General features: G+C 45.7%; 1 pseudogene; it reads right to left on the minus strand.

Annotated features, from left to right (window-relative positions):
• Positions 1 to 1,503: 1,503 nt before the first annotated feature.
• The window catches only part of LOC116353717 (caseinolytic peptidase B protein homolog), a 79,352-nt pseudogene continuing 53,702 nt past the window's right edge, over positions 1,504 to 27,153 (minus strand).

The following is a 27,153-nucleotide window of genomic DNA, read 5'->3' on the forward strand; positions in this document are numbered from 1 at the left end:
ATACGTTACTACGAGGTGATACGTTACTATGAGGTGATACGTTACTATGAGGTGATACGTTACTATGAGGTGATACGTTACTACGAGTTGATACGTTACTACGAGGTGATACGTTACTATGAGGTGATACATTACTATGAGGTGATACGTTACTATGAGGTGATACGTTACCATGAGGTGATACGTTACTATGAGGTGATACATTACTATGAGGTGATACATTACTACGAGGTGATACGTTACTACGAGGTGATACGTTACTACGAGGTGATACGTTACTACGAGGTTAGACGTTACTATGAGGTGATACATTACTATGAGGTGATACGTTACTATGAGGTGATACATTACTATGAGGTAATACGTTACTATGAGGTGATACGTTACTATGAGGTGATACTTTACTATGAGGTGATACGTTACTACGAGGTGATACGTTACTATGAGGTGATACGTTACTATGAGGTGATACATTACTATGAGGTGATACGTTACTATGAGGTGATGCGTTACTATGAGGTGATACATTACTATGAGGTGATACGTTACTACGAGGTGATACGTTACTATGAGGTGATACTACGAGGTGATACGTTACTATGAGGTGATACTACGAGGTGATACGTTACTATGAGGTGATGCGTTACTATGAGGTGATACATTACTACGAGGTGATACGTTATTATGAGGTGATACGTTACTATGAGGTGATACGTTACTATGAGGTGATACGTTACTACGAGGTGAGACGTTGAGAGGAGGGCGTATATCCAGTATCCGTGCTGTGTGTTAGTGATCGGGGCTGAGAGGAGGGCGTATGTCCAGTATCCGTGCTGTGTGTTAGTGATCGGGGCTGAGAGGAGGGCGTATGTCCAGTATCCGTGCTGTGTGTTAGTGATCGGGGCTGAGAGGAGGGCGTATGTCCAGTATCCGTGCTGTGTGTTAGTGATCGGGGCTGAGAGGAGGGCGTATGTCCAGTGTCCGTGCTGTGTGTTAGTGATCGGGGCTGAGAGGAGGGCGTATGTCCAGTATCCGTGCTGTGTGTTAGTGATCGGGGCTGAGAGGAGGGCGTATGTCCAGTATCCGTGCTGTGTGTTAGTGATCGGGGCTGAGAGGAGGGCGTATGTCCAGTATCCGTGCTGTGTGTTAGTGATCGGGGCTGAGAGGAGGGCGTATGTCCAGTGTCCGTGCTGTGTGTTAGTGATCGGGGCTGAGAGGAGGGCGTATATCCAGTATCCGTGCTGTGTGTTAGTGATCGGGGCTGAGAGGAGGGCGTATGTCCAGTGTCCGTGCTGTGTGTTAGTGATCGGGGCTGAGAGGAGGGCGTATGTCCAGTATCCGTGCTGTGTGTTAGTGATCGGGGCTGAGAGGAGGGCGTATGTCCAGTATCCGTGCTGTGTGTTAGTGATCGGGGCTGAGAGGAGGGCGTATGTCCAGTATCCGTGCTGTGTGTTAGTGATCGGGGCTGAGAGGAGGGCGTATGTCCAGTGTCCGTGCTGTGTGTTAGTGATCGGGGCTGAGAGGAGGGCGTATGTCCAGTATCCGTGCTGTGTGTTTGTGATCGGGGCTGAGAGGAGGGCGTATATCCAGTATCCGTGCTGTGCTGTCCTTCCCAACTACCTTCAGACGCAGACTGATAATGCCCTGCCCCTCCCCTTCCTGCCCCCCGGCCCCGCCCCTGTCCTCTGTGTGGACAGACAGGCGGAGGGTGCAGCCTTTAGAGAGGACCTCCTGCTCGTAGGCCGCTGTCAGTTGGATGACCACCTCCAGCTCCACCTGGTAACACAACAAACCAGACCAGTCAGGCCTAATACTGACACACGGCTCAACTCAAAACCAGTGTGACCTGTGTTTGGATTTGATTAAACAACTGATGAACCAGATGACATAATATACAGAAGTCTAGGATTTCTTCAGAAAAGCGGAGTATTTCTGACAGTTTGACCCTAATTGTTATCTGTTGAAGGTCTAATGCAGCTGTTTTTATCTCAAATCATTTCTGGGTAACAATTAAGGACCTTATTGTGATTGTTTTCAATTCAAATGGTAAAAAAGAAACCAACATATCTTCTTAGCAAGAATTTTGCCATGACTGTCTGGGAGTGGTCTGAGTGAGGGGCCTAATTGGAGGAGCCTAGTGGGAGGGACATGCAACCTGAAAACGAGCTGTTATTGACAGAGGTTTGAAACTCTTTGTTATTGGTCTATTAACTGATACCGCCTGGTGACGTCACCAGGTAGGGCAAAAATCCATCCAACCAAAACAGGTTTTGTCAAACAGCTCTTACACTAATAGGACGTTATTATCGTTGTCAATATTTCACAGAATTATTCCAACCTCAGTGGATATATAAATATATATATACACACAACACAGACAAATCATGTCTGACTGCACTGGGCCTTTAACTCTCCTTATGTAGTCAGTAATGAAACAGAGGGGGAGACAAGTAAGTGGGAGAGCTCTGCATGGGCCCTTATTGTTAGTTGAAGCAGACAAACACTAGTATGCTTTGAAAACGACTGAAGAGAAAAATATACATTCAGTGTGTGTACCTCATGTTTGATGGAGAGGGCTCCGCAGTGTGTGTGTGTGTGTGTGTGTGTGTGTGTGTGTATGTGTGTGTGTGTGTGTGTGTGTGTGTGTGTGTGTATGTGTGTGTGTGTGTGTGTGTGTGTATGTGTACCTCATGTTTGAAGGAGAGGGATCTGCAGTGTGTGTGTGTGTGTGTGTGTGTGTGTGTGTGTGTGTGTGTGTGTTAGTTGAAGCAGACAAACACTAGTATGCTTTGAAAACAACTGAAGAGAAATATATACATTCAGTGTGTGTACCTCATGTTTGATGGAGAGGACTCTGCAGTGTGTGTGTGTATGTGTACCTCATACTTGATGGAGAGGGCTCTGCAGTGTGTGTGTGTGTGTGTGTGTGTGTGTGTGTGTGTGTGTGTGTGTCTGTGTGTGTGTGTGTGTGTGTGTGTGTGTGTATGTGTACCTCATACTTGATGGAGAGGGCTCTGCAGTGTGTGTGTGTGTGTGTGTGTGTGTGTCTGTGTGTGTGTGTGTGTGTATGTGTGTGTATGTGTACCTCATACTTGATGGAGAGGGCTCTGCAGTGTGTGTGTGTGTGTGTGTGTGTGTGTACCTCATGTTTGAAAGAGTGGGCTCCATAGTGCAGGTTGTACCCTCCAGCCAGCAGGTCCAGAACGGGGCGGTCCCACAGCAGAGTGATGTCATGCCTCTGCTTTGCCTAATAAGGGGAGAGAGACATGTAGGTCGGGGTGATGGTGAGACATGTAGGTCAGAGGATGGTGAGACGTGTAGCTCGGAGGATGGTGAGACGTGTAGGTCGGAGGATGGTGAGATGTGTAGGTCAGAGGATGGTGAGATGTCAAATCAAATCAAATCAAATCAAATTTTATTTGTCACATACACATGGTTAGCAGATGTTAATGCGAGTGTAGCGAAATGCTTGTGCTTCTAGTTCCGACAATGCAGTAATAACGAACAAGTAATCTAACTAACAATTCCAAAAAAACTACTGTCTTATACACAGTGTAAGGGGATAAGGAATATGTACATAAGGATATATGAATGAGTGATGGTACAAAGCAGCATAGGCAAGATACAGTAGATGATATCGAGTACAGTATAACATATGAGATGAGTATGTAAACAAAGTGGCATAGTTAAAGTGGCTAGTGATACATGTATTACATAAGGATGCAGTCGATGATATAGAGTACAGTATATACATATGCATATGAGATGAATAATTTAGGGTAAGTAACATTATATAAGGTAGCATTGTTTAAAGTGGCTAGTGATATATTTACATAATTTCCCATCAATTCCCATTATTAAAGTGGCTAGAGTTGAGTCAGTGTCATTGACAGTGTGTTGGCAGCAGCCACTCAATGTTAGTGGTGGCTGTTTAACAGTCTGATGGCCTTGAGATAGAAGCTGTTTTTCAGTCTCTCGGTCCCAGCTTTGATGCACCTGTACTGACCTCGCCTTCTGGATGACAGCGGGGTGAACAGGCAGTGGCTCGGGTGGTTGATGTCCTTGATGATCTTTATGGCCTTCCTGTAGCATCGGGTGGTGTAGGTGTCCTGGAGGGCAGGTAGTTTGCCCCCGGTGATGCGTTGTGCAGACCTCACTACCCTCTGGATAGCCTTACGGTTGAGGGCGGTGCAGTTGCCATACCAGGCGGTGATACACCCCGCCAGGATGCTCTCGATTGTGCATCTGTAGAAGTTTGTGAGTGCTTTTGGTGACAAGCCGAATTTCTTCAGCCTCCTGAGGTTGAAGAGGCGCTGCTGCGCCTTGTTCACGATGCTGTCTGTGTGAGTGGACCAATTCAGTTTGTCTGTGATGTGTATGCCAAGGAACTTAAAACTTGCTACCCTCTCCACTACTGTTCCATCGATGTGGATAGGGGGGTGTTCCCTCTGCTGTAGGTCAGAGGATGGTGAGATGTGTAGGTCGGAGGATGGTGAGACGTGTAGGTCAGAGGATGGTGAGACGTGTAGGTCGGGAGATGGTGAGACGTGTAGGTCAGAGGATGGTGAGACGTGTAGCTCAGAGGATGGTGAGATGTGTAGGTCGGAGGATGGTGAGACATGTAGGTCAGAGGATGGTGAGACGTGTAGGTCGGGAGATGGTGAGACGTGTAGGTCGGGAGATGGTGAGACGTGTAGGTCGGAGATGGTGAGACGTGTAGGTCGGGAGATGGTGAGACATGTAGGTCAGAGGATGGTGAGATGTCTAGGTCAGAGGATGGTGAGATGTGTAGGTCGGAGGATGGTGAGACGTGTAGGTCGGAGGATGGTGAGACGTGTAGGTCAGAGGATGGTGAGACGTGTAGGTCGGAGGATGGTGAGACGTGTAGGTCGGAGGATGGTGAGACGTGTAGGTCGGAGGATGGTGAGACGTGTAGGTCGGAGCATGGTGAGACGTGTAGGTCAGAGAATGGTGAGACGTGTAGGTCGGAGAATGGTGAGATGTGTAGGTCATAGGATGGTGAGACGTGTAGGTCGGGAGATGGTGAGACGTGTAGGTCGGGAGATGGTGAGATGTGTAGGTCGGGAGATGGTGAGACGTGTAAGTCGGGAGATGGTGAGACGTGTAGGTCGGGAGATGGTGAGGCATGTACACTACTGTTCAAAAGTTTGGGGCCACTTAGAAATGTCCTTGTTTTTGAAAGAAAAGCACAGTTTTTGTCCATTAAAACAACATCAAAGTGATCAGAAATACAGTGTTGACATTGTTAATGTTGTAAATCACTGTTGTAGCTGGAAATGGCTGATTTTTTTATGGAATATATAGGCGTTCAGAGGCCCATTATCAGCAACCATCACTCCTGTGTTCCAATGGCACGTTGTGTTGGCTAATCCAAGTTTATAATTTTAAAAGGCCAATTGATCATTTTTAAATCCTTTTGCAATTATGTTAGCACAGCTGAAAGCTGTTGTTCTGATTAAAGAAGCAATAAAACTGGCCTTCTTTAGACTAGTTTAATATCTGGAGCATCAGCATTTGTGGGTTTGATTACAGGCTCAAAATGGCCAGAAACAAAGATCTTTCTTCTGAAACTCGTCAGTCTATTCTTGTTCTGAGAAATGAAGGCTATTCCATGCGAGAAATTGCCAAGAAATTGAAGATCTCGTACAATGCTGTGTACATCAACAGTGAAGCGGCGACTCCGGATGCTGGCCTTCTAGGCAGAGTTGCAATGAAATGCCATATCTCCGACTGGCCAATAAAAACAAAAGATTAAGATGGGCAAAATAACACAGACACTGGACAGAGCAACTCGGAGTCGCCTCTTCACTGTTGATGTTGAGACTGGTGTTTTGTGGGTACTATTTAATGAAGCTGACAGTTGAGGACTTGTGAGGTGTCTGTTTCTCAAACTAGACACTCTAATTTACTTGTACTCTTGCTCAGTTGTGCACCGGGGCCTCCCACTCTATTCTGGTTAGAGCCAGTTTGCACTGTTCTGTGAAGGGAGTAGCACTATATGGGGATAGGGTGTCAGACAACATTTCTCCCTGTGTTAAAGAACAAGAATAAGAATCCTGTGCTAATGCGCTTAGCCTGGATTCAGAAATGTTAGTTATAGATTTGTCATTCTTAGACTTGCAAGTCTAAGAAGTCTATTTCTATGCTTCCCGTTTTGGGGGTCTTTTACTTGTGGTTTTGTACACCAGCTTCAAACAGCTGAAAGAAAATACAACATTTTTGTTTCTGGAAAATATATTTCACATCGGTTTAAATGGTACAATGATTCTCTACACTTTACTTGCTTGTTTTGTCACATAAACTGAAATTAGTTGAACTATTCAAATTTGAGCATCCAGGAAATAGCGATTTCTGTACAGTGCACCTTTAACATGGCAAGCCTCTCCTAACCCGTATGAAACATCTCTGATCACTCCTATTGATCACAGATCGCCAATCTTTTTTAGAAATATTTTTTAACCCCCTTTTCTCCCCAATTTTGTGATATCCAATTGATAGTTACAGCCTGTCTCATAGCTGCACCTCCTGTACGACCTCGGGAGAGATGAAGGTTGAGAGCCGTGCCTCCTCCAAATTACAACCCAACCAAGCCGCAATGCTTCTTGACACAGCACCCGCTTAACCCGGAAACCATCAGCACCAATGTGTCAGAGGAAACACCACTAATGCGCGATAGGACAAGAACATCCCTGCCGGCCAATCCCTCCCCTAACCCGGGTGACGCTGGGCCAATCCCTCCCCTAACCCGGGTGACGCGGGGCCAATCCCTCCCCTAACCCGGGTGACGCTGGGCCAATCCCTCCCCTAACCCGGGTGACGCTGGGCCAATCCCTCCCCTAACCCGGGTGACGCTGGGCCAATCCTTCCCCTAACCAGGGTGACGCTGGGCCAATCCCTCCTCTAACCCGGGTGACGCTGGGCCAATCCCTCCTCTAACCCGGGTGACGCTGGGCCAATCCCTCCCCTAACCCGGGTGACGCTGGGCCAATCCCTCCCCTAACCCGGGTGACGCTGGGCCAATCCCTCCTCTAACCCGGGTGACGCTGGGCCAATCCCCCCCCTAACCCGGGTGACGCTGGGCCAATCCCTCCTCTAACCCGGGTGACGCTGGGCCAATCCCTCCCCTAACCCGGGTGACGCTGGGCCAATCCCTCCTCTAACCTGGGTGACGCTGGGCCAATCCCTCTCCTAACCCGGGTGACGCTGGGCCAATTGTGCGCCTTCCCATGGGTCTCCCGGTCCGAGCCTGGACTCGAACCCAGAATCTCTAGTGGCACAGCTAGCACTGTGATGCAGTGTCTTAGACCACTGCGCCACTCGGGAGGCTCTCAGATCCGGTTAATCTAGCTCCAACAGATTAGGATGAATTAGTTACCACTGGACACTGATCTGAGGTCAACTTGGTGTTTTTCTCTGGATGGTTGAGGTTAGGATTTAGGAAGGCTGAGCAGATCCTAGGTCTGTGCCTAAGGGCAACTTCTACCCGGGGTGCCATAGCTAGCTACATCCCTCCGGAGTTACTTTGATAAGAACGGCTATTATCACCATTCATCAGACACACACTGATGAGTCATGTGCCTATCAGTTTTCTGAGGCGGAGTTGGCTGACGGAAACAGAGTGATATTGATATATAAATATTTATGTGATGTTAAACACTACAATCAGATCAGAGCAGAGCAGCTTATATTGATCTGAGTGGGTTTCTATAGTCAACACACACGCCAATGAAAAACACCCATATGGAGAGTACAAACCACACACAGTCCGAAACAATGAATTCATCAATCAGAGATGCTGTGATTGGGTATAGGACGAGGGGGTGAGGAGTTACCTTCAGTATGGGGCGAATCACAGCACCCTTAAACTGCCTGGAGATGGTGACATCACTCTTCTGAACCTCATCTGGAGAAAAGGAGCAATTATCAACTGTTTAGTGTGTGTGTGTGTGTGTGTGTGTGTCTCACCCAGGTTGTCGGCCAGTTTCCTGCGGCTGAGCTCCTGGGCCTCCATGCTGGGCGATGTCGTCACTGGCCACGCTCAAGGTCATGATGAAGATGGTGTCCTTACACTCAATGGTCTTCCCCTTCCCATCTGTAAGACGGCCCTGAGAGAGAGAGAGGGAGAGAGAGAGAGGGAGAGAGAGAGAGAGGGAGAGAGAGAGAGAGAGAGAGAGAGAGAGAGATGGAGAGAGAGAGAGAGAGAGAGAGAGAGAGAGAGAGAGAGAGAGAGAGAGAGAGAAATTGCGAGAAAGATGGAGAGAGAGGAGAGGGAGATGGAAAGAGAGAGAAAGTGAGAGAGGTGAAAAGGAGGAGATTGAGAACAAAATTATGATAACAGGTAAAACTGAGGTAGATGGGCATATTGATATGAAGATGATGTCAGATAACTACTTCCTCTGATACAAAAAAAAATGTTTTGGGGCCTTTTGGTAACAGTGAGAGGTTTCTTCCTTCAGATGCTGCATGTGTCTGTGTTTCTGTGAGAACCTGGACACATGTCCTTGAATTGAATTGTAGGAGATGAGAGGTAGGCTCAGTCAATACAGGGTTAAACGGTTTATGACAGCGAATGGGAAGCTGACCCAAACGATGACAGTAGAAAATCCAGACAAGCCATCACCTACAGTAGATAGATCATGTATCCCAGCCCAATGACCTTCCTGATTTTGGGAATATGAAGTCTCTTCCTGGTTGTGGGAATATGAAGTCTCTTCCTGGTTGTGGGAATATGAAGTATCTTCCTGGTTGTGGGAATATGAAGTCTCTTCCTGCTTTTGGGAATATGAAGTATCTTCTTGGTTGTGGGAATATGAAGTCTCTTCCTGGTTGTGGGAACATGAAGTCTCTTCCTGATTTTGGGAATATGAAGTATCTTCCTGGTTGTGGGAATATGAAGTCTCTTCCTGCTTTTGGGAATATGAAGTATCTTCTTGGTTGTGGGAATATGAAGTCTCTTCCTGCTTTTGGGAATATGAAGTATCTTCCTGGTTGTGGGAATATGAAGTCTCTTCCTGCTTTTGGGAATATGAAGTATCTTCTTGGTTGTGGGAATATGAAGTATCTTCCTGCTTTTGGGAATATGAAGTATCTTCTTGGTTGTGGGAATATGAAGTCTCTTCCTGGTTGTGGGAACATGAAGTCTCTTCCTGATTTTGGGAATATGAAGTCTCTTCCTGGTTGTGGGAATATGAAGTATCTTCCTGGTTGTGGGAATATGAAGTATCTTCCTGGCTGTGGGAATATGAAGTCTCTTCCTGGTTGTGGGAATATGAAGTATCTTCCTGGTTGTGGGAATATGAAGTCTCTTCCTGATTTTGGGAAAGTGGTGTTGATGATATCATACCTCGTGCTTCTCCTGGAATTCGGACATGTCCATACAGATGAATCCCTGAGAACAGAAGGCTCGTGGTTACTGAGTAGTACAAACACACACAAAATATGATCACTATTGCTGATACCATGTGATTTTAGCTGTGTTGATGAGTGAACGTGTGTGACTGTAACACAGACCTTTTTCAGGTCGTTGTCCATATAACGAGCCACCTGTTTGTCCAGCTCAGTCTTACCTGTGGGAAGAGGAGAGCAGTGACCAATCAGAGTGCAGTATGGACAGAGTGTTGAACATCAATGATTTGACGCAAATCCACTTTCAACCAAGCCTCTGAACATTCTTAAGATGATCTCACATGATTCGAAATGGAACCTCTGAACATTCTAAGAATGATCTCACATGATTCGAAATGGAACCTCTGAACATTCTAAAGATGATCTCACATGATTATAAATGGAACCTCTGAACATGCTAAAGATGATTTCACATGAACATTGTAATGATGATCTGGGTGGAATCTCAGATAGATCTCTGAGCTGCTGATAGGCTATGAGGGGTTGTCCCTGCTATCTGATTGGTGGATCAATAACCATTTTTCCTATATCAGAAGGTACAGATGAGTCACAAGGGGTTTGGTTGATAATAGTTTTGGCAGAACCTTCAATCATCTTTCTTTCTCTCTTTCTCTCTCATCATTTCTCCCTGTATTTCTCTGTCTGTCAGGGATAATGGTTGGCAGTAAAATATTCCTCTTCTAAATGTTTATCTCCATATGGATGCTGTGTGCATTATATTCATATGGATGCTGTGTGCATTATATTCATATAGATGGTGTGAGCGTAATATCTCCAGACAGAGAGATGGGGACTTGCTGTGTTAAATATTCATGTCTCCTGGCCACTGTCGCTGGAGGCAGAGAGAATATGAACACTGTCTCCCTCCATCTATCTCCCAGCCCTGTCATATCTCTCTCTCTCACACACACACACACACACACACACACACACACACACACACACACACACACACACACACACACACACACACACACACACACACACACACACACACACCTATCCCTCAACCCTGTCATATCTCTCTCTCTCTCTCTCTCTCACACACACACACACACACACACACACACACATGCACACACACACACACACGCACACACACACACACATGCACACACACACACACACACACACACGCACACACACACACACACACGCACACACACACACACACACACACACACACACACACACACACACACACACACACACACACACACACACACACACACACACACACACACACACACACACACACCTATCCCTCATCCCTGTCATATCTCTCTCTCTCTCTCTCACACACACACACACACACACACACACACACACACACACACACACACACACACACACACACACACACACACACACACACACACACACACACACACACACACACACACACACACACACACACACACACACACACACACACACCTATCCCTCAACCCTGTCATATCTTACCCAAAACAACTGCTGCTGACTCTCTCTCTCTCTCTCTGTGTGCTTGTGTTTTTCCCCCCAGTGGGGTGTGTGTGTATGTGTATGTGTGTGTGTGTATGTGTGTGTGTGTGTGTGAGTTTGTGTGTGTGTGTGTGTGAGTTTGTGTGTGTGTGTGTGTGAGTTTGTTTGTGTGTGTGTGTGTGTGTGTGTGTGTGTGTGTGTGTTGGAATGAGTGTAGTTCTATAGGGCTGTGGTTGAGTCAGAGTGGTCAGTAGAGGTCAGCTGTGGAGTCATAGCATAGTTGCCAGATCTGTTTGTACACGGCATGACAACCAACGGCAGAGGAATAGGCTAAAACACAAACAGATCTGGCAACAAGGCTATTGTAAATAACATTTTGTAGGCTACTTATGATGTAATTGTTGGCTACATATGATCCTTGATAACCATTCATGCTTTTGTATATACTGTTGATATATGTAAATTGACCAATGACATCATGCCACAGCTGGTCAGGATTACAATCACCTGCGTGTGTCCAATAGAACCCTAATGAAACCTGTATATATATATATACTAGTGACCGGCAGTATTTGACATGAAACTTACAGTGGGGCAAAAAAGTATTTAGTCAGCCACCAATTGTGCAAGTTCTCCCACTTAAAAAGATGAGAGAGGCCTGTAATTTTCATCATAGGTACACTTCAACTATGACAGACAAAATGAGAAAATAAATCTAGAAAATCACATTGTAGGATTTTTTATGAATTTATTTGCAAATTATGGTGGAAAATAAGTATTTGGTCACCTACAAACAAGCAAGATTTCTGGCTCTCACAGACCTGTAACTTCTTCTTTAAGAGGCTCCTCTGTCCTCCACTCGTTACCTGTATTAATGGCATCTGTTTGAACTTGTTATCCGTATAAAAGACACCTGTCCACAACCTCAAACAGTCACACTCCAAACTCCACTATGGCCAAGACAAAGGGGTTTCAAAGGACACCAGAAACAAAATTGTAGACCTGCACCAGGCTGGGAAGACTGAATCTGCAATAGGTAAGCAGCTTGGTTTGAAGAAATCAACTGTGGGAGCAATTATTAGGAAATGGAAGACATACAAGACCACTGATAATCTCCCATGATCTGGGGCTCCACGCAAGATCACACCCTGTGGGGTCAAAATGATCACAAGAACGGTGAGCAAAAATCCCAGAACCACACGGGGGGACCTAGTGAATGACCTGCAGAGAGCTGGGACCAAAGTAACAAAGCCTACCTTCAGTAACACACCACGCCGCCAGGGACTCAAATCCTGCAGTGCCAGACGTGTCCCCCTGCTTAAGCCAGTACATATCCAGGCCCGTCTGAAGTTTGCTAGAGAGCATTTGGATGATCCAGAAGAAGATTGGGAGAATGTCATATGGTCAGATGAAACTAAAATATAACTTTTTGGTAAAAACTCAACTCGTCGTGTTTGGAGGACAAAGAATGCTGTGTTGCATCCAAAGAACACCATACCTACTGTGAAGCATGGGGGTGGAAACATCATGCTTTGGGGCTGTTTCTCTGCAAAGGGACCAGGACGACTTATCCGTGTAAAGGAAATAATTAATGGGGCCATGTATCGTGAGATTTTGAGTGAAAACCTCCTTCCCATCAGCAAGGGCATTGAAGATGAAACGTGGCTAGGTCTTTCAGCATGACAATGATCCCAAACACACTGCCCGGGCAACGAAGGAGTGTCTTCGTAAGAAGCATTTCAAGGTCCTGGAGTGGCCTAGCCAGTCTCCAGATCTCAACCCCATAGAAAATCTTTGGAGGGAGTTGAAAGTCTGTGTTGCCCAGCAACAGCCCCAAAACATCACTGCTCTAGAGGAGATCTGCATGGAGGAATGGGCCAAAATACCAGCAACAGTGTGTGAAAACCTTGTGAAGACTTACAGAAAACGTTTGACCTCTGTCATTGCCAACAAAGGGTATATAACAAAGTATTGAGATAAACTTTTGTTATTGACCAAATACTTATTTTCCACCATAATTTGCGAATAAATTCATTACAAATCCTACAATGTCATTTAGTCTGTCATAGTTGAAGTGTACCTATGATAAATTACAGGCCTCTCTCATCTTTTTAAGTGGGAGAACTTGCACAATTGGTGGCTGACTAAATACTTTTTTGCCCCACTGTATATACCGTATACACTGGTGACATGCAGTGTTTGACATGATACCTACAGTTGAAGTCACTATTCCTGACATTCAATCCTAGGAAATATTCCCTGTTTTAGGTCAGTTAGGATCACCACTTTATTTTAAGAATGTGAAATGTCAAAATAATAGTAGAGAGAAGGATTTATTTAAGCTTTTATTTCTTTCATCACATTCCCAGTGGGTCAGAAGTTTACATACACTCAATTAGTATTTGGTAGCATTGCCTATTGAATGTTTAGCTTGGGTCAAACATTTTCAGTAGCATTCCACAATCTTCCCACAATAAGTTGGGTGAATTTTGGCCCATTCCTGCTGACAGAGCTGGTGTGACTGAGTCAGGTTTGTAGGCCTCCTTGCTCACACACGCTTTTTCAGTTCAGCCCACAAATGTTCTATAGGATTGAGGTCAGGGCTTTGTGATGGCCACTCCAATACCTTGACTTTGTTGTCCTTAAGCCATTTTGCCACAACTGTGGAAGTATGCTTGGGGTCATTGTCCATTTGGAAGACCCATATGCAACCAAGCTTTAACTTCCTGACTGATGTATTGAGTTGTTGCTTCAATATATCCACATAATTTTCCTGCCTCATGACGCCATCTATTTTGTGAAGTTCACCAGTCCCTCCTGCAGCAAAGCAGCCCCACAACATCATGCTGCCTCCCCCCTCCCACTGTATCACAATTCCAGGGGGTCAGAAGTTTACATACACTAATTTGACTGTCCAGACAATTATGTCATGGCTTTAGAAGCTTCTGATAGGCTAATTGACATCATTTGAGTCAGTTGGAGGTGTACCTGAGGATGTATTTCTAGGCCTATCTTCAAACTCAGTGCCTCTTTGCTTGACATCATGGGAAAATCAAAAGAAATCAGCCAAGACCTCAGAAAAAAAATTGTAGACCTCCACAAGTCTGGTTCATCATTGGGAGTAATTTCCAAATGCCTGAAGGTACCACGTTCATCTGTACAAACAATAGAACGCAAGTATAAACACCATGGGACCACGCAGCCGTCATACTGCTCAGGAAGGAAGTGCATTCTGTCTCCTAGAGATGAACGTACTTTGGTGAGAAAAGTGCAAATCAATCCAAGAACAACAGCAAAGGATCTTGTGATGATGCTGGAGGAAACAGGTACAAAAGTATCTATATCCACAGTAAAAGTTGTCCTATATCGACATAACCTGAAAGGCCACTCAGCAAGGAAGTGGTCACTGCTCCAAAACTGCCATAAAAAAGCCAGACTATGATTTGCAACGGCACATGGGGAAACATATCATATTTTTGGGAGAAATGTCCTCTGGTCTGATGAAACAACAATAGAACTGTTTGGCCATAATGACCATCGTTATGTTTGGAGGAAAAGGGGGGGGCTTGCAAGCCGACGAACATCATCCCAACCGTGAAGCATGGGGGTGGCAGCATCATGTTGTGGGAGTGCTTTGCTGCAGGAGAGACTGGTGCACTTCACAAAATAGATGGCATCATGAGGCAGGAAAATTATGTGGATATATTGAAGCAACAACTCAAGACATCCGTCAGGAAGTTAAAGCTTGGTTGCATATGGGTCTTCCAAATGGACAATGACCCCAAGCATACTTCCAAAGTTTCTTCAAAATGGCTTAAGGACAACAAAGTCAAGGTATTGGAATGGCCATCACAAAGCCCTGACCTCAATCCTATAGAATATTTGTGGGCAGAACTGAAAAAGAGTGTGAGAGCAAAGGAGGCCTACAAACCTGACTCGGTTACACCAGCTCTGTCAGGAGGAATGGGCCAAAATTCCCCCAACATATTGTGGGAAGCTTGTGGAAGGCTACCCAAAATGTTTGACCGAAGTTAAACCATTTAAAGGCAATGCTACGAAATACTAATTGAATATATGTTAACTTCTGACCCACTGGGAATGTGATGAAAGAAATAAAAGCTGATATTAATCATTTTTAAAATAAAGTGGTGATCCAAACTGACCTAAGACAGGGAATTTTTGAAAAACTGAGTTGAAATGTATTTGGCTAAGGTGTATGTAAACTTTCGACTTCAACTGTATACACTGGTGACCTGCAGTGTTTGATAGGAAACCCTGATGAAGAGAGCTTGCTGTGGAAACGTTGGTGAATAAATGATTGTATTGGAGCTACTAAAGTGTGGCTTCTCCTGATCTTTTAACCAGGATACTGCTATAGAGAGGCTCCATGACATCACAGCTGAGTGGTACAAATGAGTGGAACGAAGGATGAAGAGAGAGGGATGAAAAGAAGAGTTACCGATTCCAGAGGAGCCTAGGAAGAGGATGACAAGGGGATGTTCTTCATCATTCCATCCATTCTCCTACCTCCTGATCGCTGTAGACAGAGAGAGAGAGAGAGAGAGAGGGAGAGGGAGAGGGAGAGGGAGAGGGAGAGGGAGAGGGAGAGAGAGGAAGAGAGAGGAAGAGAGAGAGAGAGAGGAAGAGAGAGAGAGAGAGAGAGAGAGAGATGCTAGAGAGAGAAATAGAGGGACAAAGGGAGGGGTTGCAGAGGAAGTATGATAAAGGAGGTAGTGTGAGGGAAGAGAGCAGGATCAGGAGCACTTGGTGGAAAGAGAGAGCAGAGCAGAGAAAGAGGGAGAGCGAGAGAGCAGAACAGAGACCTCTAAAGTTGTATCCATCAATGCCTGGGGAGGGAGGGGGATAATTATTGAAGGCTATCCTCCCCACTCCCTCTCATCCCCCTCTCTCAGTCAGTAGGGCCATTAGCCAGAGGTAATCATGTTAGCCTCCCCGGCGCGGCCAAAGCTAAATCAGGTTAGCATGGATCTGAGCCTCTCTCTCTCTAACACACACCTCGCCCACGGAGGAGAGCCTTGCCTACCTTACTCCACCATTACCCCAGCAACCAAACACACACTCACACACCGACTCACCCCCTGGGCAGAAGGGAGGAAGGAGGCACGATGGGTGAGGGAGGGGGCAGGAGTGAGTGAGGGAGGAGAAAGAGAAGAGAAATAACAGACAGGAAAGTTGGGTACCAGCTGCCGGAAACCCACCGAGACATTACAATACTACATGTCTTCATATCTCAGAGGAGGCTGCAGTGTCTCAACAACCACCGAATGAGTTGTGTGTGTGTGTCCACTCTGTGACAGAGAAACCCATCGATCCATCTCCCGCTGTCGTAACAGCACACTCCACCCGTCAAAGTACCAGCAACATGACATGATTCTCACTAGTACACAGATAGAGGGACTGAACGATAGATGAAGAGATGGAAAGAGAGGAAGAGATGGAGAGATGAATGGAGAGATTAAGGAGGTTGAGTTAGCATTCATGGAGGTATAGTTAGAAGGGGAGATGGGGGTTGAGGAAAATAAGAGACAGAAGGAGAGAAGGAGAGTTGGTAGAGAAATGGAGAGATGGATTGAGAGAGTGAGAGATGAGAGGTGGTAGAGAGATGGAGAGATGGATTGAGAGAGTGAGAGATGAGAGGTGGTAGAGAGATGGAGAGATGGATTGAGAGAATGAGAGATGAGAGGTGGTAGAGAGATGGAGAGATTGATTGAGAGAGTGAGAGGTGGTAGAGAGATGGCGAGAGGGATTGAGAGAATGAGAGATGAGAAGTGGTAGAGAGATGGATTGAGAGAATGAGAGATGAGAGGTGGTAGAGAGATGGATTGAGAGAATGCGAGATGAGAGTTGGTAGAGAGATGGAGAGATGGATTGAGAGAATGAGAGATGAGAGGTGGTAGAGAGATGGATTGAGAGAATTTCAGATGAGAGTTGGTAGAGAAGGATTGAGAGAATGAGAGATGAGAGTTGGTAGAGAGATGGAGAGATGGATTGAGAGAATCAGAGATGAGGTGGTAGAGATGGAGAGATGATTGAGAGAATGAGAGATGAGAGATGGAGAGTTGGATTGAGAGAATGAGAGATGAGTTGGTAGAGATGGATTGAGAGAATGAGAGATGAGAGTTGGTAGAGAGATGGAGAGATGGATTGAGAGAGTGAGAGATGAGAGGTGGTAGAGAGATGGAGAGATGGATTGAGAGAGTGAGAGATGAGAGGTGGTAGAGAGATGGATTGAGAGAATGAGAGATGAGAGGTGGTAGAGAGATGGAGAGATGGATTGAGAGAGTGAGAGGTGGTAGAGAGATGGCGAGAGGGATTGAGAGAATGAGAGATGAGAAGTGGTAGAGAGATGGATTGAGAGAATGAGAGATGAGAGGTGGTAGAGAGATGGATTGAGAGAATGAGAGATGAGAGATGGAGAGATGGATTGAGAGAATGAGAGATGAGAGGTGGTAGAGAGATGGATTGAGAGAATTTCAGATGAGAGTTGGTAGAGAAGGATTGAGAGAATGAGAGATGAGAGTTGGTAGAGAGATGGAGAGATGGATTGAGAGAATCTGTCAGGAGTCAGAGAATCAGAGATGAGGTGGTAGAGATGGAGAGTTGGATTGAGAGAATGAGAGATGAGTTGGTAGAGATGGATTGAGAGAATGAGAGATGAGAGTTGGTAGAGAGATGGCGAGATGGATTGAGAGAATGAGAGATGAGAGTTGGTAGAGATGGATTGAGAGAATGAGAGATGAGAGTTGTTAGAGAGATGGCGAGATGGATTGAGAGATGGATTGAGAGAATGAGAGATGAGAGGTGGTAGAGATGGATTGAGAGAATGAGAGATGAGAGGTGGTAGAGAGATAAATTAAGAGAAGGAGAGAGTTGATTGTCATGAAGATGAATACGGACGCCCACAGGCTGTACTTCGGAGAGCCAGTCTGACTTACTACTGTGTGTGTTAAACAGACAATGCCATTGTAACCTCCAGGAGAGAGTGTCTGTGTTAGCTAACTGAGACTGACTCAGGCAGAAAAACACACTGACATCCCTCAAAGGACATGGTCCAGAACAAGGACAATACGCACCCACAGACGACACAAAGAAGAAGACACACACACACACACAGAACACAGGCCTGAGGTACTCAGGTCTGCTAGGGTAGATGACTATAGTGTGATAAGAAGAGGATCATCCTCCACATTCACTTCTAGACTGAGAGCTGAACAAGGATCAATCTACTCCTTCCTGTGTGTGTGTGTGTGTGTGTGTGTGTGTGTGTGTGTGTGTGTGTGTGTGTGTGTGTGTGTGTGTGTGTGTGTGTGTGTGTGTGTGTGTGTGTGTGTGTGTGTGTGTGTGTGTGTGTGTGTGTGTGTGTGTGTGAGAGAGAGAGAGCGAGAGATACCGAGTAAAGCCCAATAGTTCCTTGCCCCTCTCCAAACAGAGATGGGGTTGTAGCCCTCTCCAAACAGAGATAGGGTTGTAGCCCTCTCCAAACAGAGATAGTGTTGTAGCCCTCTCCAAACAGAGATAGTGTTGTAGCCCTCTCCAAACAGAGATAGTGTTGTAGCCCTCTCCAAACAGAGATAGGGTTGTAGTCCTCTCCAAACAGAGATAGTGTTTTAGCCCTCTCCAAACAGAGATAGTGTTGTAGCCCTCTCCAAACAGAGATAGAGTTGTAGCCCTCTCCAAACAGAGATGGTGTTGTAGCCCTCTCCAAACAGAGATAGTGTTGTAGCCCTCTCCAAACAGAGATAGGGTTGTAGCCGTCTCCAAACAGAGATAGTGTTTTAGCCCTCTCCAAACAGAGATAGTGCTGTAGCCAGAGGCCAGTCATGAGTCATCTAGGGGGAACGTGCCTGGAAACAACAGGGTCAAAGGTCAAAAACCTTTGTCCCTCCTGTCTCTGTGTGTCTCTCATCTCCTTCTCTCTCTCTCATCTTCTTCGCTCTCTCTCTGTGTCTCTCATCTGTCTCTCTCAATTCAATTCAAGGGCTTTATTGGCATGGGAAACGTGTTAACATTGCCAAAGCAAGTGAGGTAGATAATATATAAAGTGAATATATAAAGTGAAATAAACAATAAAAATTAACAGTAAACATTACAAGTTTCAAAACAATAAAGACATTACAAATGTCATATTATATATATACAGTGTTTTAACAATGTACAAATGGTTAAAGGACACAAGATCAAATAAATAAGCATAAATATGGGTTGTATTTACAATGGTGTTTGTTCTTCACAGGTTGCCCTTTTCTTGTGGCAACAGGTCACAAATCTTGCTGCTGTGATGGCACACTGTGGAATTTCACCCAGTAGATATGGGAGTTTTTCAAAATTGGATTTGTTTTCGAATTCTTTGTGGATCTATGTAATCTGAGGGAAATATGTCTCTCTAATATGGTCATACATTGGGCAGGAGGTTAGGAAGTGCAGCTCAGTTTCCACCTCATTTTGTGGGCAGTGAGCACATAGCCTGTCTTCTCTTGAGAGCCCGATCTGCCTGTGGCAGCCTTTCTCAATAGCAAGGCTATGCTCACTGAGTCTGTACATAGTCAAAGCATTCCTGTATTTTGGGTCAGTCACAGTGGTCAGGTATTCTGCTGCTGTGTACTCTCTGTGTAGGGCCAAATAGCATTCTCGTTTGCTCTGTTTTTTTGTTAATTCTTAAGTAATTATCTTTTTGTTTTCTCATGATTTGGTTGGGTCTAATTGTGCTGCTGTCCTGGGGCTCTGTAGGGTGTGTTTGTGTTTGTGAACAGAGCCCCAGGACCAGCTTGCTTAGGGGACTCTTCTCCAGGTTCATCTCTCTGTAGGTGATGGCTTTGTTGTGGAAGGTTTGGGAATCGCTTCCTTTTAGGTGGTTATAGAATTTAACGGCTCTTTTCTGGATTTGGATAATTAGTGGGTATCGGCCTAATTCTGCTCTGCATGCATTATTTGGTGTTCTACGTTGTACACAGAGGATATTTTTGCAGAATTCTGCGTGCAGAGTCTCAATTTGGTGTTTGTCCCATTTTGTGAAGTCTTGGTTGGTGAGCGGACCCCAGACCTCACAACCATAAAGGGCAATGGGCTCTATGACTGATTCAAGTATTTTTAGCCAAATCCTAATTGGTATGTTGAAATTTATGTTCCTTTTGATGGCATAGAATGCCCTTCTTGCCTTGTCTCTCAGATCGTTCACAGCTTTGTGGAAGTTACCTGTGGCGCTGATGTTTAGGCCAAGGTATGTATAGCTTTTTGTGTGCTCTAGGGCAACAGTGTCTAGATGGAATTTGTATTTGTGGTCCTGGTGACTGGACCTTTTTTGGAACACCATTATTTTGGTCTTACTGAGATTTACTGTCAGGGCCCAGGTCTGACAGAATCTGTGCATAAGATCTAGGTGCTGCTGTAGGCCCTCCTTGGTTGGTGACAGAAGCACCAGATCATCAGCAAACAGCAGACATTTGACTTCGGATTCTAGTAGGGTGAGGCCGGGTGCTGCAGACTTTTCTAGTGCCCATGCCAATTCGTTGATATATATGTTGAAGAGGGTGGGGCTTAAGCTGCATCCCTGTCTCACCCCACGACCATGTGTGAAGAAAGGTGTGTGTTTTTTGCCAATTTTAACCACACACTTGTTGTTTGTGTACATGGATTTTATAATGTCGTATGTTTTACCCCCAACACCACTTTCCATCAGTTTGTATAGCAGACCCTCATGCCAAATTGAGTCGAAGTCTTTTTTGAAATCAACAAAGCATGAGAAGACTTCTCTCTCTCTGTCTCATCTCCTCTCTCTCTCTGTGTCTCCCATCTCCTTCTCTCTCTCTCTGTGTGTTTCTCATCTCCTTCTCTCTCTCTCTCTCTCTCTCTCTCTCTCTCTCTCTCTCTCTCTCTCTCTCTCTCTCTCTCTGTGTGTCTCTCATCTCTGTCTCTCATCTCCTTCTCTCTCAATTCAATTCAATTCAAGGGCTTTATTGGCATGGGAAACATGTGTTAACATTGCCAAAGCAAGTGAGGTAGACAAGATACAAAGTGAATATATAAAGTGAAAAACAACCAAAATTAACAGTAAACATTACACATACAGAAGTTTCAAAACAGTAAAGACATTACAAATGTCATATTATATATATATACAGTGTTCTAACAATGTACAAATGGCTAAAGGACACAAGATAAAATAAACAAGCATAAATATGGGTTGTATTTATAATGGTGTTTGTTCTTCACTGGTTGCCCTTTTCTCGTGGCAACAGGTCACAAATCTTGCTGCTGTGATGGCACACTGTGGAATTTCACCCAGTAGATATGGGAGTTTTTCAAAATTGGATTTGTTTTCGAATTCTTTGTGGATCTGTGTAATCTGAGGGAAATATGTCTCTCTAATATGGTCATACATTGGGCAGGAGGTTAGGAAGTGCAGCTCAGTTTCCACCTCATTTTGTGGGCAGTGAGCACATAGCCTGTCTTCTCTTGAGAGCCATGTCTGCCTACGGCAGCCTTTCTCAATAGCAAGGCTATGCTCACTGAGTCTGTACATAGTCAAGGCTTTCCTTAATTTTGGGTCAGTCACAGTGGTCAGGTATTCTGCCGCTGTGTACTCTCTGTGTAAGGCCAAATAGCATTCTAGTTTGCTCTGTTTTTTTGTTAATTCTTTCCAATGTGTTAAGTAGTTATCTTTTTGTTTTCTCATGATTTGGTTGGGTCTAATTGTGCTGCTATCCTGGGGCTCTGTAGTGTGTGTTTGTGTTTGTGAACAGAGCCCCAGGACCAGCTTGCTTAGGGTACTCTTCTCCAGGTTCATCTCTCTGTAGGTGATGGCTTTGTTATGGAAGGTTTGTGAATCGCTTCCTTTTAGGTGGTTGTAGAATTTAACAGCTCTTTTCTGGATTTTGATAATTAGTGGGTATCGGCCTAATTCTGCTCTGCATGCATTATTTGGTGTTCTACGTTGTACACGGAGGATATTTTGGCAGAATTCTGCGTGCAGAGTCTCAATTTGGTGTTTGTCCCATTTTGTGAAGTCTTGGTTGGTGAGCAGACCCCAGACCTCACAACCGTAAAGGGCAATGGGCTCTATGACTGATTCAAGTATTTTTAGCCAAATCCTAATTGGTATGTTGAAATTTATGTTTCTTTTGATGGCATAGAATGCCCTTCTTGCCTTGTCTCTCAGATCGTTCACAGCTTTGTGGAAGTTACCTGTGGTGCTGATGTTTAGGCCAAGGTATGTATAGTTTTTTGTGTGCTCTAGGGCAACAGTGTCTAGATGGAATTTGCTTTTTTGAAATCAACAAAGCATGAGAAGACTTTGCCTTTGTTTTGGTTTGTTTGGTTGTCAATTAGGGTGTGCAGGGTGAATACATGGTCTGTTGTACGGTAATTTGGTAAAAAGCCAATTTGACATTTGCTCAGTACATTGTTTTCATTGAGGAAATGTACGAGTCTGCTGTTAATAATAATGCAGAGGATTTTCCCAATGGTTACTGTTGACACATATTCCACGGTAGTTATTGGGGTCAAATTTGTCTCCACTTTTGTGGATTGGGGTGATCAGTCCTTGGTTCCAAATATTGGGGAAGATGCCAGAGCTAAGTATGATGTTAAAGAGTTTTAGTATAGCCAATTGGAATTTGTTGTCTGTATATTTGATCATTTCATTGAGGATACCATCAACACCACAGGCCTTTTTGGGTTGGAGGGTTTTTATTTTGTCCTGTAACTCTTTCAATGTAATTGGAGAATCCAGTGGGTTCTGGTAGTCTTTAATAGTTGATTCTAAGATCTGTGTTTGATCATGTATATGTTTTTGCTCTTTATTCTTTGTTATAGAGCCAAAAAGATTGGAGAAGTGGTTTACCCATACATCTCCATTTTGGATAGATAATTCTTCGTGTTGTTGTTTGTTTAGTGTTTTCCAATTTTCCCAGAAGTGGTTAGAGTCCATGGATTCTTCAATTGCATTGAGCTGATTTCTGACATGCTGTTCCTTCCTTTTCCGTAGTGTATTTCTGTATTGTTTTAGTGATTCACCATAGTGAAGGCGTAGACTCAGGTTTTCCGGGTCTCTATGTTTTTGGTTGGACAGGTTTCTCAATTTCTTTCTAAGATTTTTGCATTCTTCATCAAACCATTTGTCATTATTGTTAATTTTCTTCGGTTTTCTATTTGAGATTTTTAGATTTGATAGGGAAGCTGAGAGGTCAAATATACTGTTAAGATTTTCTACTGCCAAGTTTACACCTTCACTATTACAGTGGAATGTTTTACCCAGGAAATTGTCTAAAAGGGATCTCATCTCTCATCTCTGTCTCTCTCTCTCTCTCTCTGTGTCTCTCATCTCTTTCTCTCTCTCTCTCTCTCTCTCTCTCTCTGTGTCTCTCATCTCTGTCGCTCTCTCTCTCTGTGTCTCTCATCTGTCTCTCTCTCTCTGTCTCTCATCTCTGTCGCTCTCTCTCTCATCTCCTTCTCTCTCTCTGTGTGTCTCTCATCTCTGTCTCTCTCTCTCTCTGTCTCTCATCTCCTTCTCTCTCTCTCTCTCTCTCTCTCCCTCTCTCTCTCTCTGTCTCTCATCTCCTTCTCTCTCTCTCTCTCTCTCTCTCTCTCTCTCTCTCTCTCTGTGTGTCTCTCATCTCTTTCTCTCTCTTTCTCCCCCCCTCTTCCTTTCTGTCACTCTCATATCCCTCCAGGTCATTGGGTGCTTGTAAAAAGCATGAGCTTGAGTTGTCATTGTGTGTGTATGTGTGTGTATGTGTGTGTATGTGTGTGTATGTGTGCCCTCACCCACCCCCCTCTCTCTTTGTGTTGTTGCTGATCATCACCATCATCCCTCAGTCTGCTAGCTGATATTTCCCCCCGTGTGTGTGTGTGATATCCTGTGTGTGTGTGATCATGTGTCGGTGTGTGATCGTGTGTGTGATATATTCACTGTATTACTTCACAGGGATCAATAAGCTCTTCCTTTATCGCCGTGGTGATGTGTCTCAGATTGCTTTCAGGACAATTTGCCACGGCAACAACCACCATTCATCACATCAGCCACAGAGAGACCTCGACTACTGCACTGCCTGGACTACAGCTCCCAGCATGCAATGTGCTCTGCTTTCTGCCAGACTACACATCCTAGAATTCCCACGGATAATGGTGGTGTTCTAGGTTGTTGTGCTTGTAGTCACAGCCAGTGGACCCTGCTGCTGTTCCTCGTGACATTTAGAATGTCTGGTGATGTTCTGGTCCACTATGTGAATGTGTTTGTCTTGTCACGAGGAACAGCAGCAGGGTCCACTGGCTGTGACTACAAGCACAACAACCTAGAACACATCACCAGACATTCTAAACAGAACACATTCACATAGTGGACCAGAACATCACCAGACATTCTAAACAGAACACATTCACATAGTGCCACATGTCCTTCCACTGTTGTGTTGCAGTAGGGTTGTTATTGCCATTAGACAACTACTGTGCAGCTCTGGAGTGGTACAAGGTACCTAGCAACCGCAGACACAGAAGCCTCACTAAACACAATCTCTATCTGTGGCCCAGCGATCGATACAAAGCATCCATGGAGCCACAATTTAATATCAGCTATTTACTGGCCTCTACCTTGTTGTACTCAAAGTCATCTCTCCTATTCCTCTCTCTCCATCTCTCCTCCTCCTATCTCTCCATCTCTCCTCCTCCTCTCTCTCCATCTCTCCTCTCTCTCTCTCCATCTCTCCTCCTCTCCCTCTCCATCTCTCCTCTTCTCTCTCCATATCTCCTCCTCTCTCTCTCCATCTCTCCTCCTCTCCCTCTCCACCTCTCCTCCTCCTCTCTCTCCATATCTCCTCCTCTCTCTCCATCTCTCCTCTCTCTCCACTCTCTCAACATCGCTTCTCCATCTCTCCTCTATCTTTCCTCCATCTCTCCTCCACCTCTCTCTCCATCTCTCCTCCTTCTCTCTCTCTCCTCCTCCTCTTCTCTCTCATATCTCATCCTATCTCGCTCCATATCTCCTCCTCTCTCTCTCTCATCTCTCCTCCTCTCTCTCTCCATCTCTCCTCCTCCTCTCACTCCATCTCTCCTCCTCTCTTTCCATCTCTCCCTCGCTCCTCCTCCATCTCGCCTCCTCCTCCTCTCCCTCTCGATCTACTCTCTATCTCCCCATCGCTCCTCTCTCCCCATCTCCCCTCTTCTCTCTCTCCTCCTCCTCTCACTCCCTCTCTGATCCTCCTCTCACTCCATCTCTCCTTCTCTCTTTACATCTCTCCATCTCTCCATCTCTCCTCCTCTCTCTCATCTATCCTCATCCATCGCTCCTCCTCTCTCCACCTCTCCTCCTCTCTCATCTCTCATCCTCTCTCTCTCCATCTCTCCATCTCTCCTCCTCCTCTCTCCCATCTCTCCTCCTCTCTTTCATCTCTCCTCTTCTCACCATCTCTCCTCCTCTCTGTCCATCTCTCCTCCTCCTCCTCTCTCTCCATCTCTCATCCTCTCTCCAGCTCTCCAGCTCTCCTCTCTCTCTCCCTTCACTCCCTCTCCCTTCACCCATCTCTCCATCTCTCCATCTCTCCACCTCTCTCTATCATCTCCTCCTCCTCCTCTCTCTCTCCATCTCCTCTCTATTGCTCTTCTCTCCCCATCTCGCCATCTCTCCTCCTCCCCTCTCCCATCTCTCCTCCTACTTTCTCCCCATCTCTCCTCCTCCTCTCTCTCCCCATCTCTCCTCCTCCTCTCTCCCTCCATCTCTCCTCCTCCTCTCTCTCCCCATCTCTCGTCCTCCTCTCTTTCTCATCTCTCCTCCTCTCTCTCCATCTCTCCATCTCTCCTTCTCCTCGCTCCCATCTCTCCTCCTCTCTACAGCTCTCTGTGTCTCCTCCTCTCTCTCCCTCAGCCATCTCTCCTCCTCTCTCTCATTTCTACTCCTCCTCTCTCCCATCTCTACTCCTCCTCTCTCCCATCTCTCCTCCTCTCTCTCTCCAGCTCTCCTCCTCCTCCTCCCTCTCCAGCTCTCCCCATCTCTCCATCTCTCCTCCTCATCTCTCCTCCTCCTCTCTCTCCCCATTACTCCTCCTCCTCTCTTTTCCTATCTCTCCTTCTCCTCCTCTCTCTCCATCTCTCCTGCTCCCCTCTCCCATCTCTCCTCCTCCTTTCTCCCATCTCTCCTCCTCTTCTCTCTCCCCATCTCTCATCCTCCTCCCTTTCTCATCTCTCCTCCTCTCTCTCAATCTCTCCTCCTCTCCTCATCTCTCCTCCATGTCTCCTCCTCTCTCTCCCTCCATCCATCTCTCCTCCTCCTCTCTTCCATCTCTCCTCCTCTCTCTCTCTCCATCTCTCCTCCTCTCTCTCTCCTCCTCTCCTCCTCCCCCTCTCTCTCCAGCTCTCCCCCATCTCTCTCCATCTCTCCTCCTCTCTCTCTCTCTCTCCATCTATCCTCCTCCTCTCTCTCTCTCCATCATCTCAGACAGAGTAAAGACAACCTTCCCAGATAGCATCACTTCCTAGTTAATTTCCTTCAGTAGGGCATAGACTCAGGAAAGAACAGGAGGAGGAGAGGTCGAGAAGAAGGGAGGGAAGGAGTCATTGAAAGATTGAGGGAAGGAGAAAATGAACAGAAAGGCGGAGAGAGGAGGAGGGCGGGAATTGGAGATGGAGAGAAAGATGGAGAGACGGAAGGGGGGAGGGAGAGATTGAGAGAGGTCTGGAGTATGTCTCTCTGTAATCGTGTTAGCTGGCAGCTCAAGGCCTGGCCTCTCCAGCTGTTCAACACAAACACACGCACGCACACATGCGCACACCACCTGTGGTCTGCCTGATGGACAGCTCATTCATCACAATTAACCAATTAAGCCTCTTGCCTGCATGACTGAGCCCGCCCCCCCACCAGAAAGAGAGAGAGGATTAGAAATAGAGGTGGCCGTGTAGGGGAAGCAAATGTTCTTTAAAGGAGAAAGGATCGGGGTGTGTGTATACCTTATGTGTGTGTGTGTGTGTGCATGCGTGTGTGTGTGTATCTGAAGTGTTGATGGCCCTTCCTGGCTGATGACGCTCCATCAGTTGTTTCTCCAGAGAGAAAACGTCTCCTGTCTTTTGCCTCTCTCTTAGCTTCAGTTTCCTGGAACTGCACACACACACACACACACCACACACACACACACCACACACACACACACAACACACACACACACACACACACACACCACACACACACACACACACACACACACACACACACACACACACACACACACACACACACACACACACACACACACACACACA

The sequence above is a fragment of the Oncorhynchus kisutch genome, linkage group LG15, assembly GCF_002021735.2.
Source record: "Oncorhynchus kisutch isolate 150728-3 linkage group LG15, Okis_V2, whole genome shotgun sequence".
NCBI lineage: Eukaryota > Metazoa > Chordata > Actinopteri > Salmoniformes > Salmonidae > Oncorhynchus > Oncorhynchus kisutch.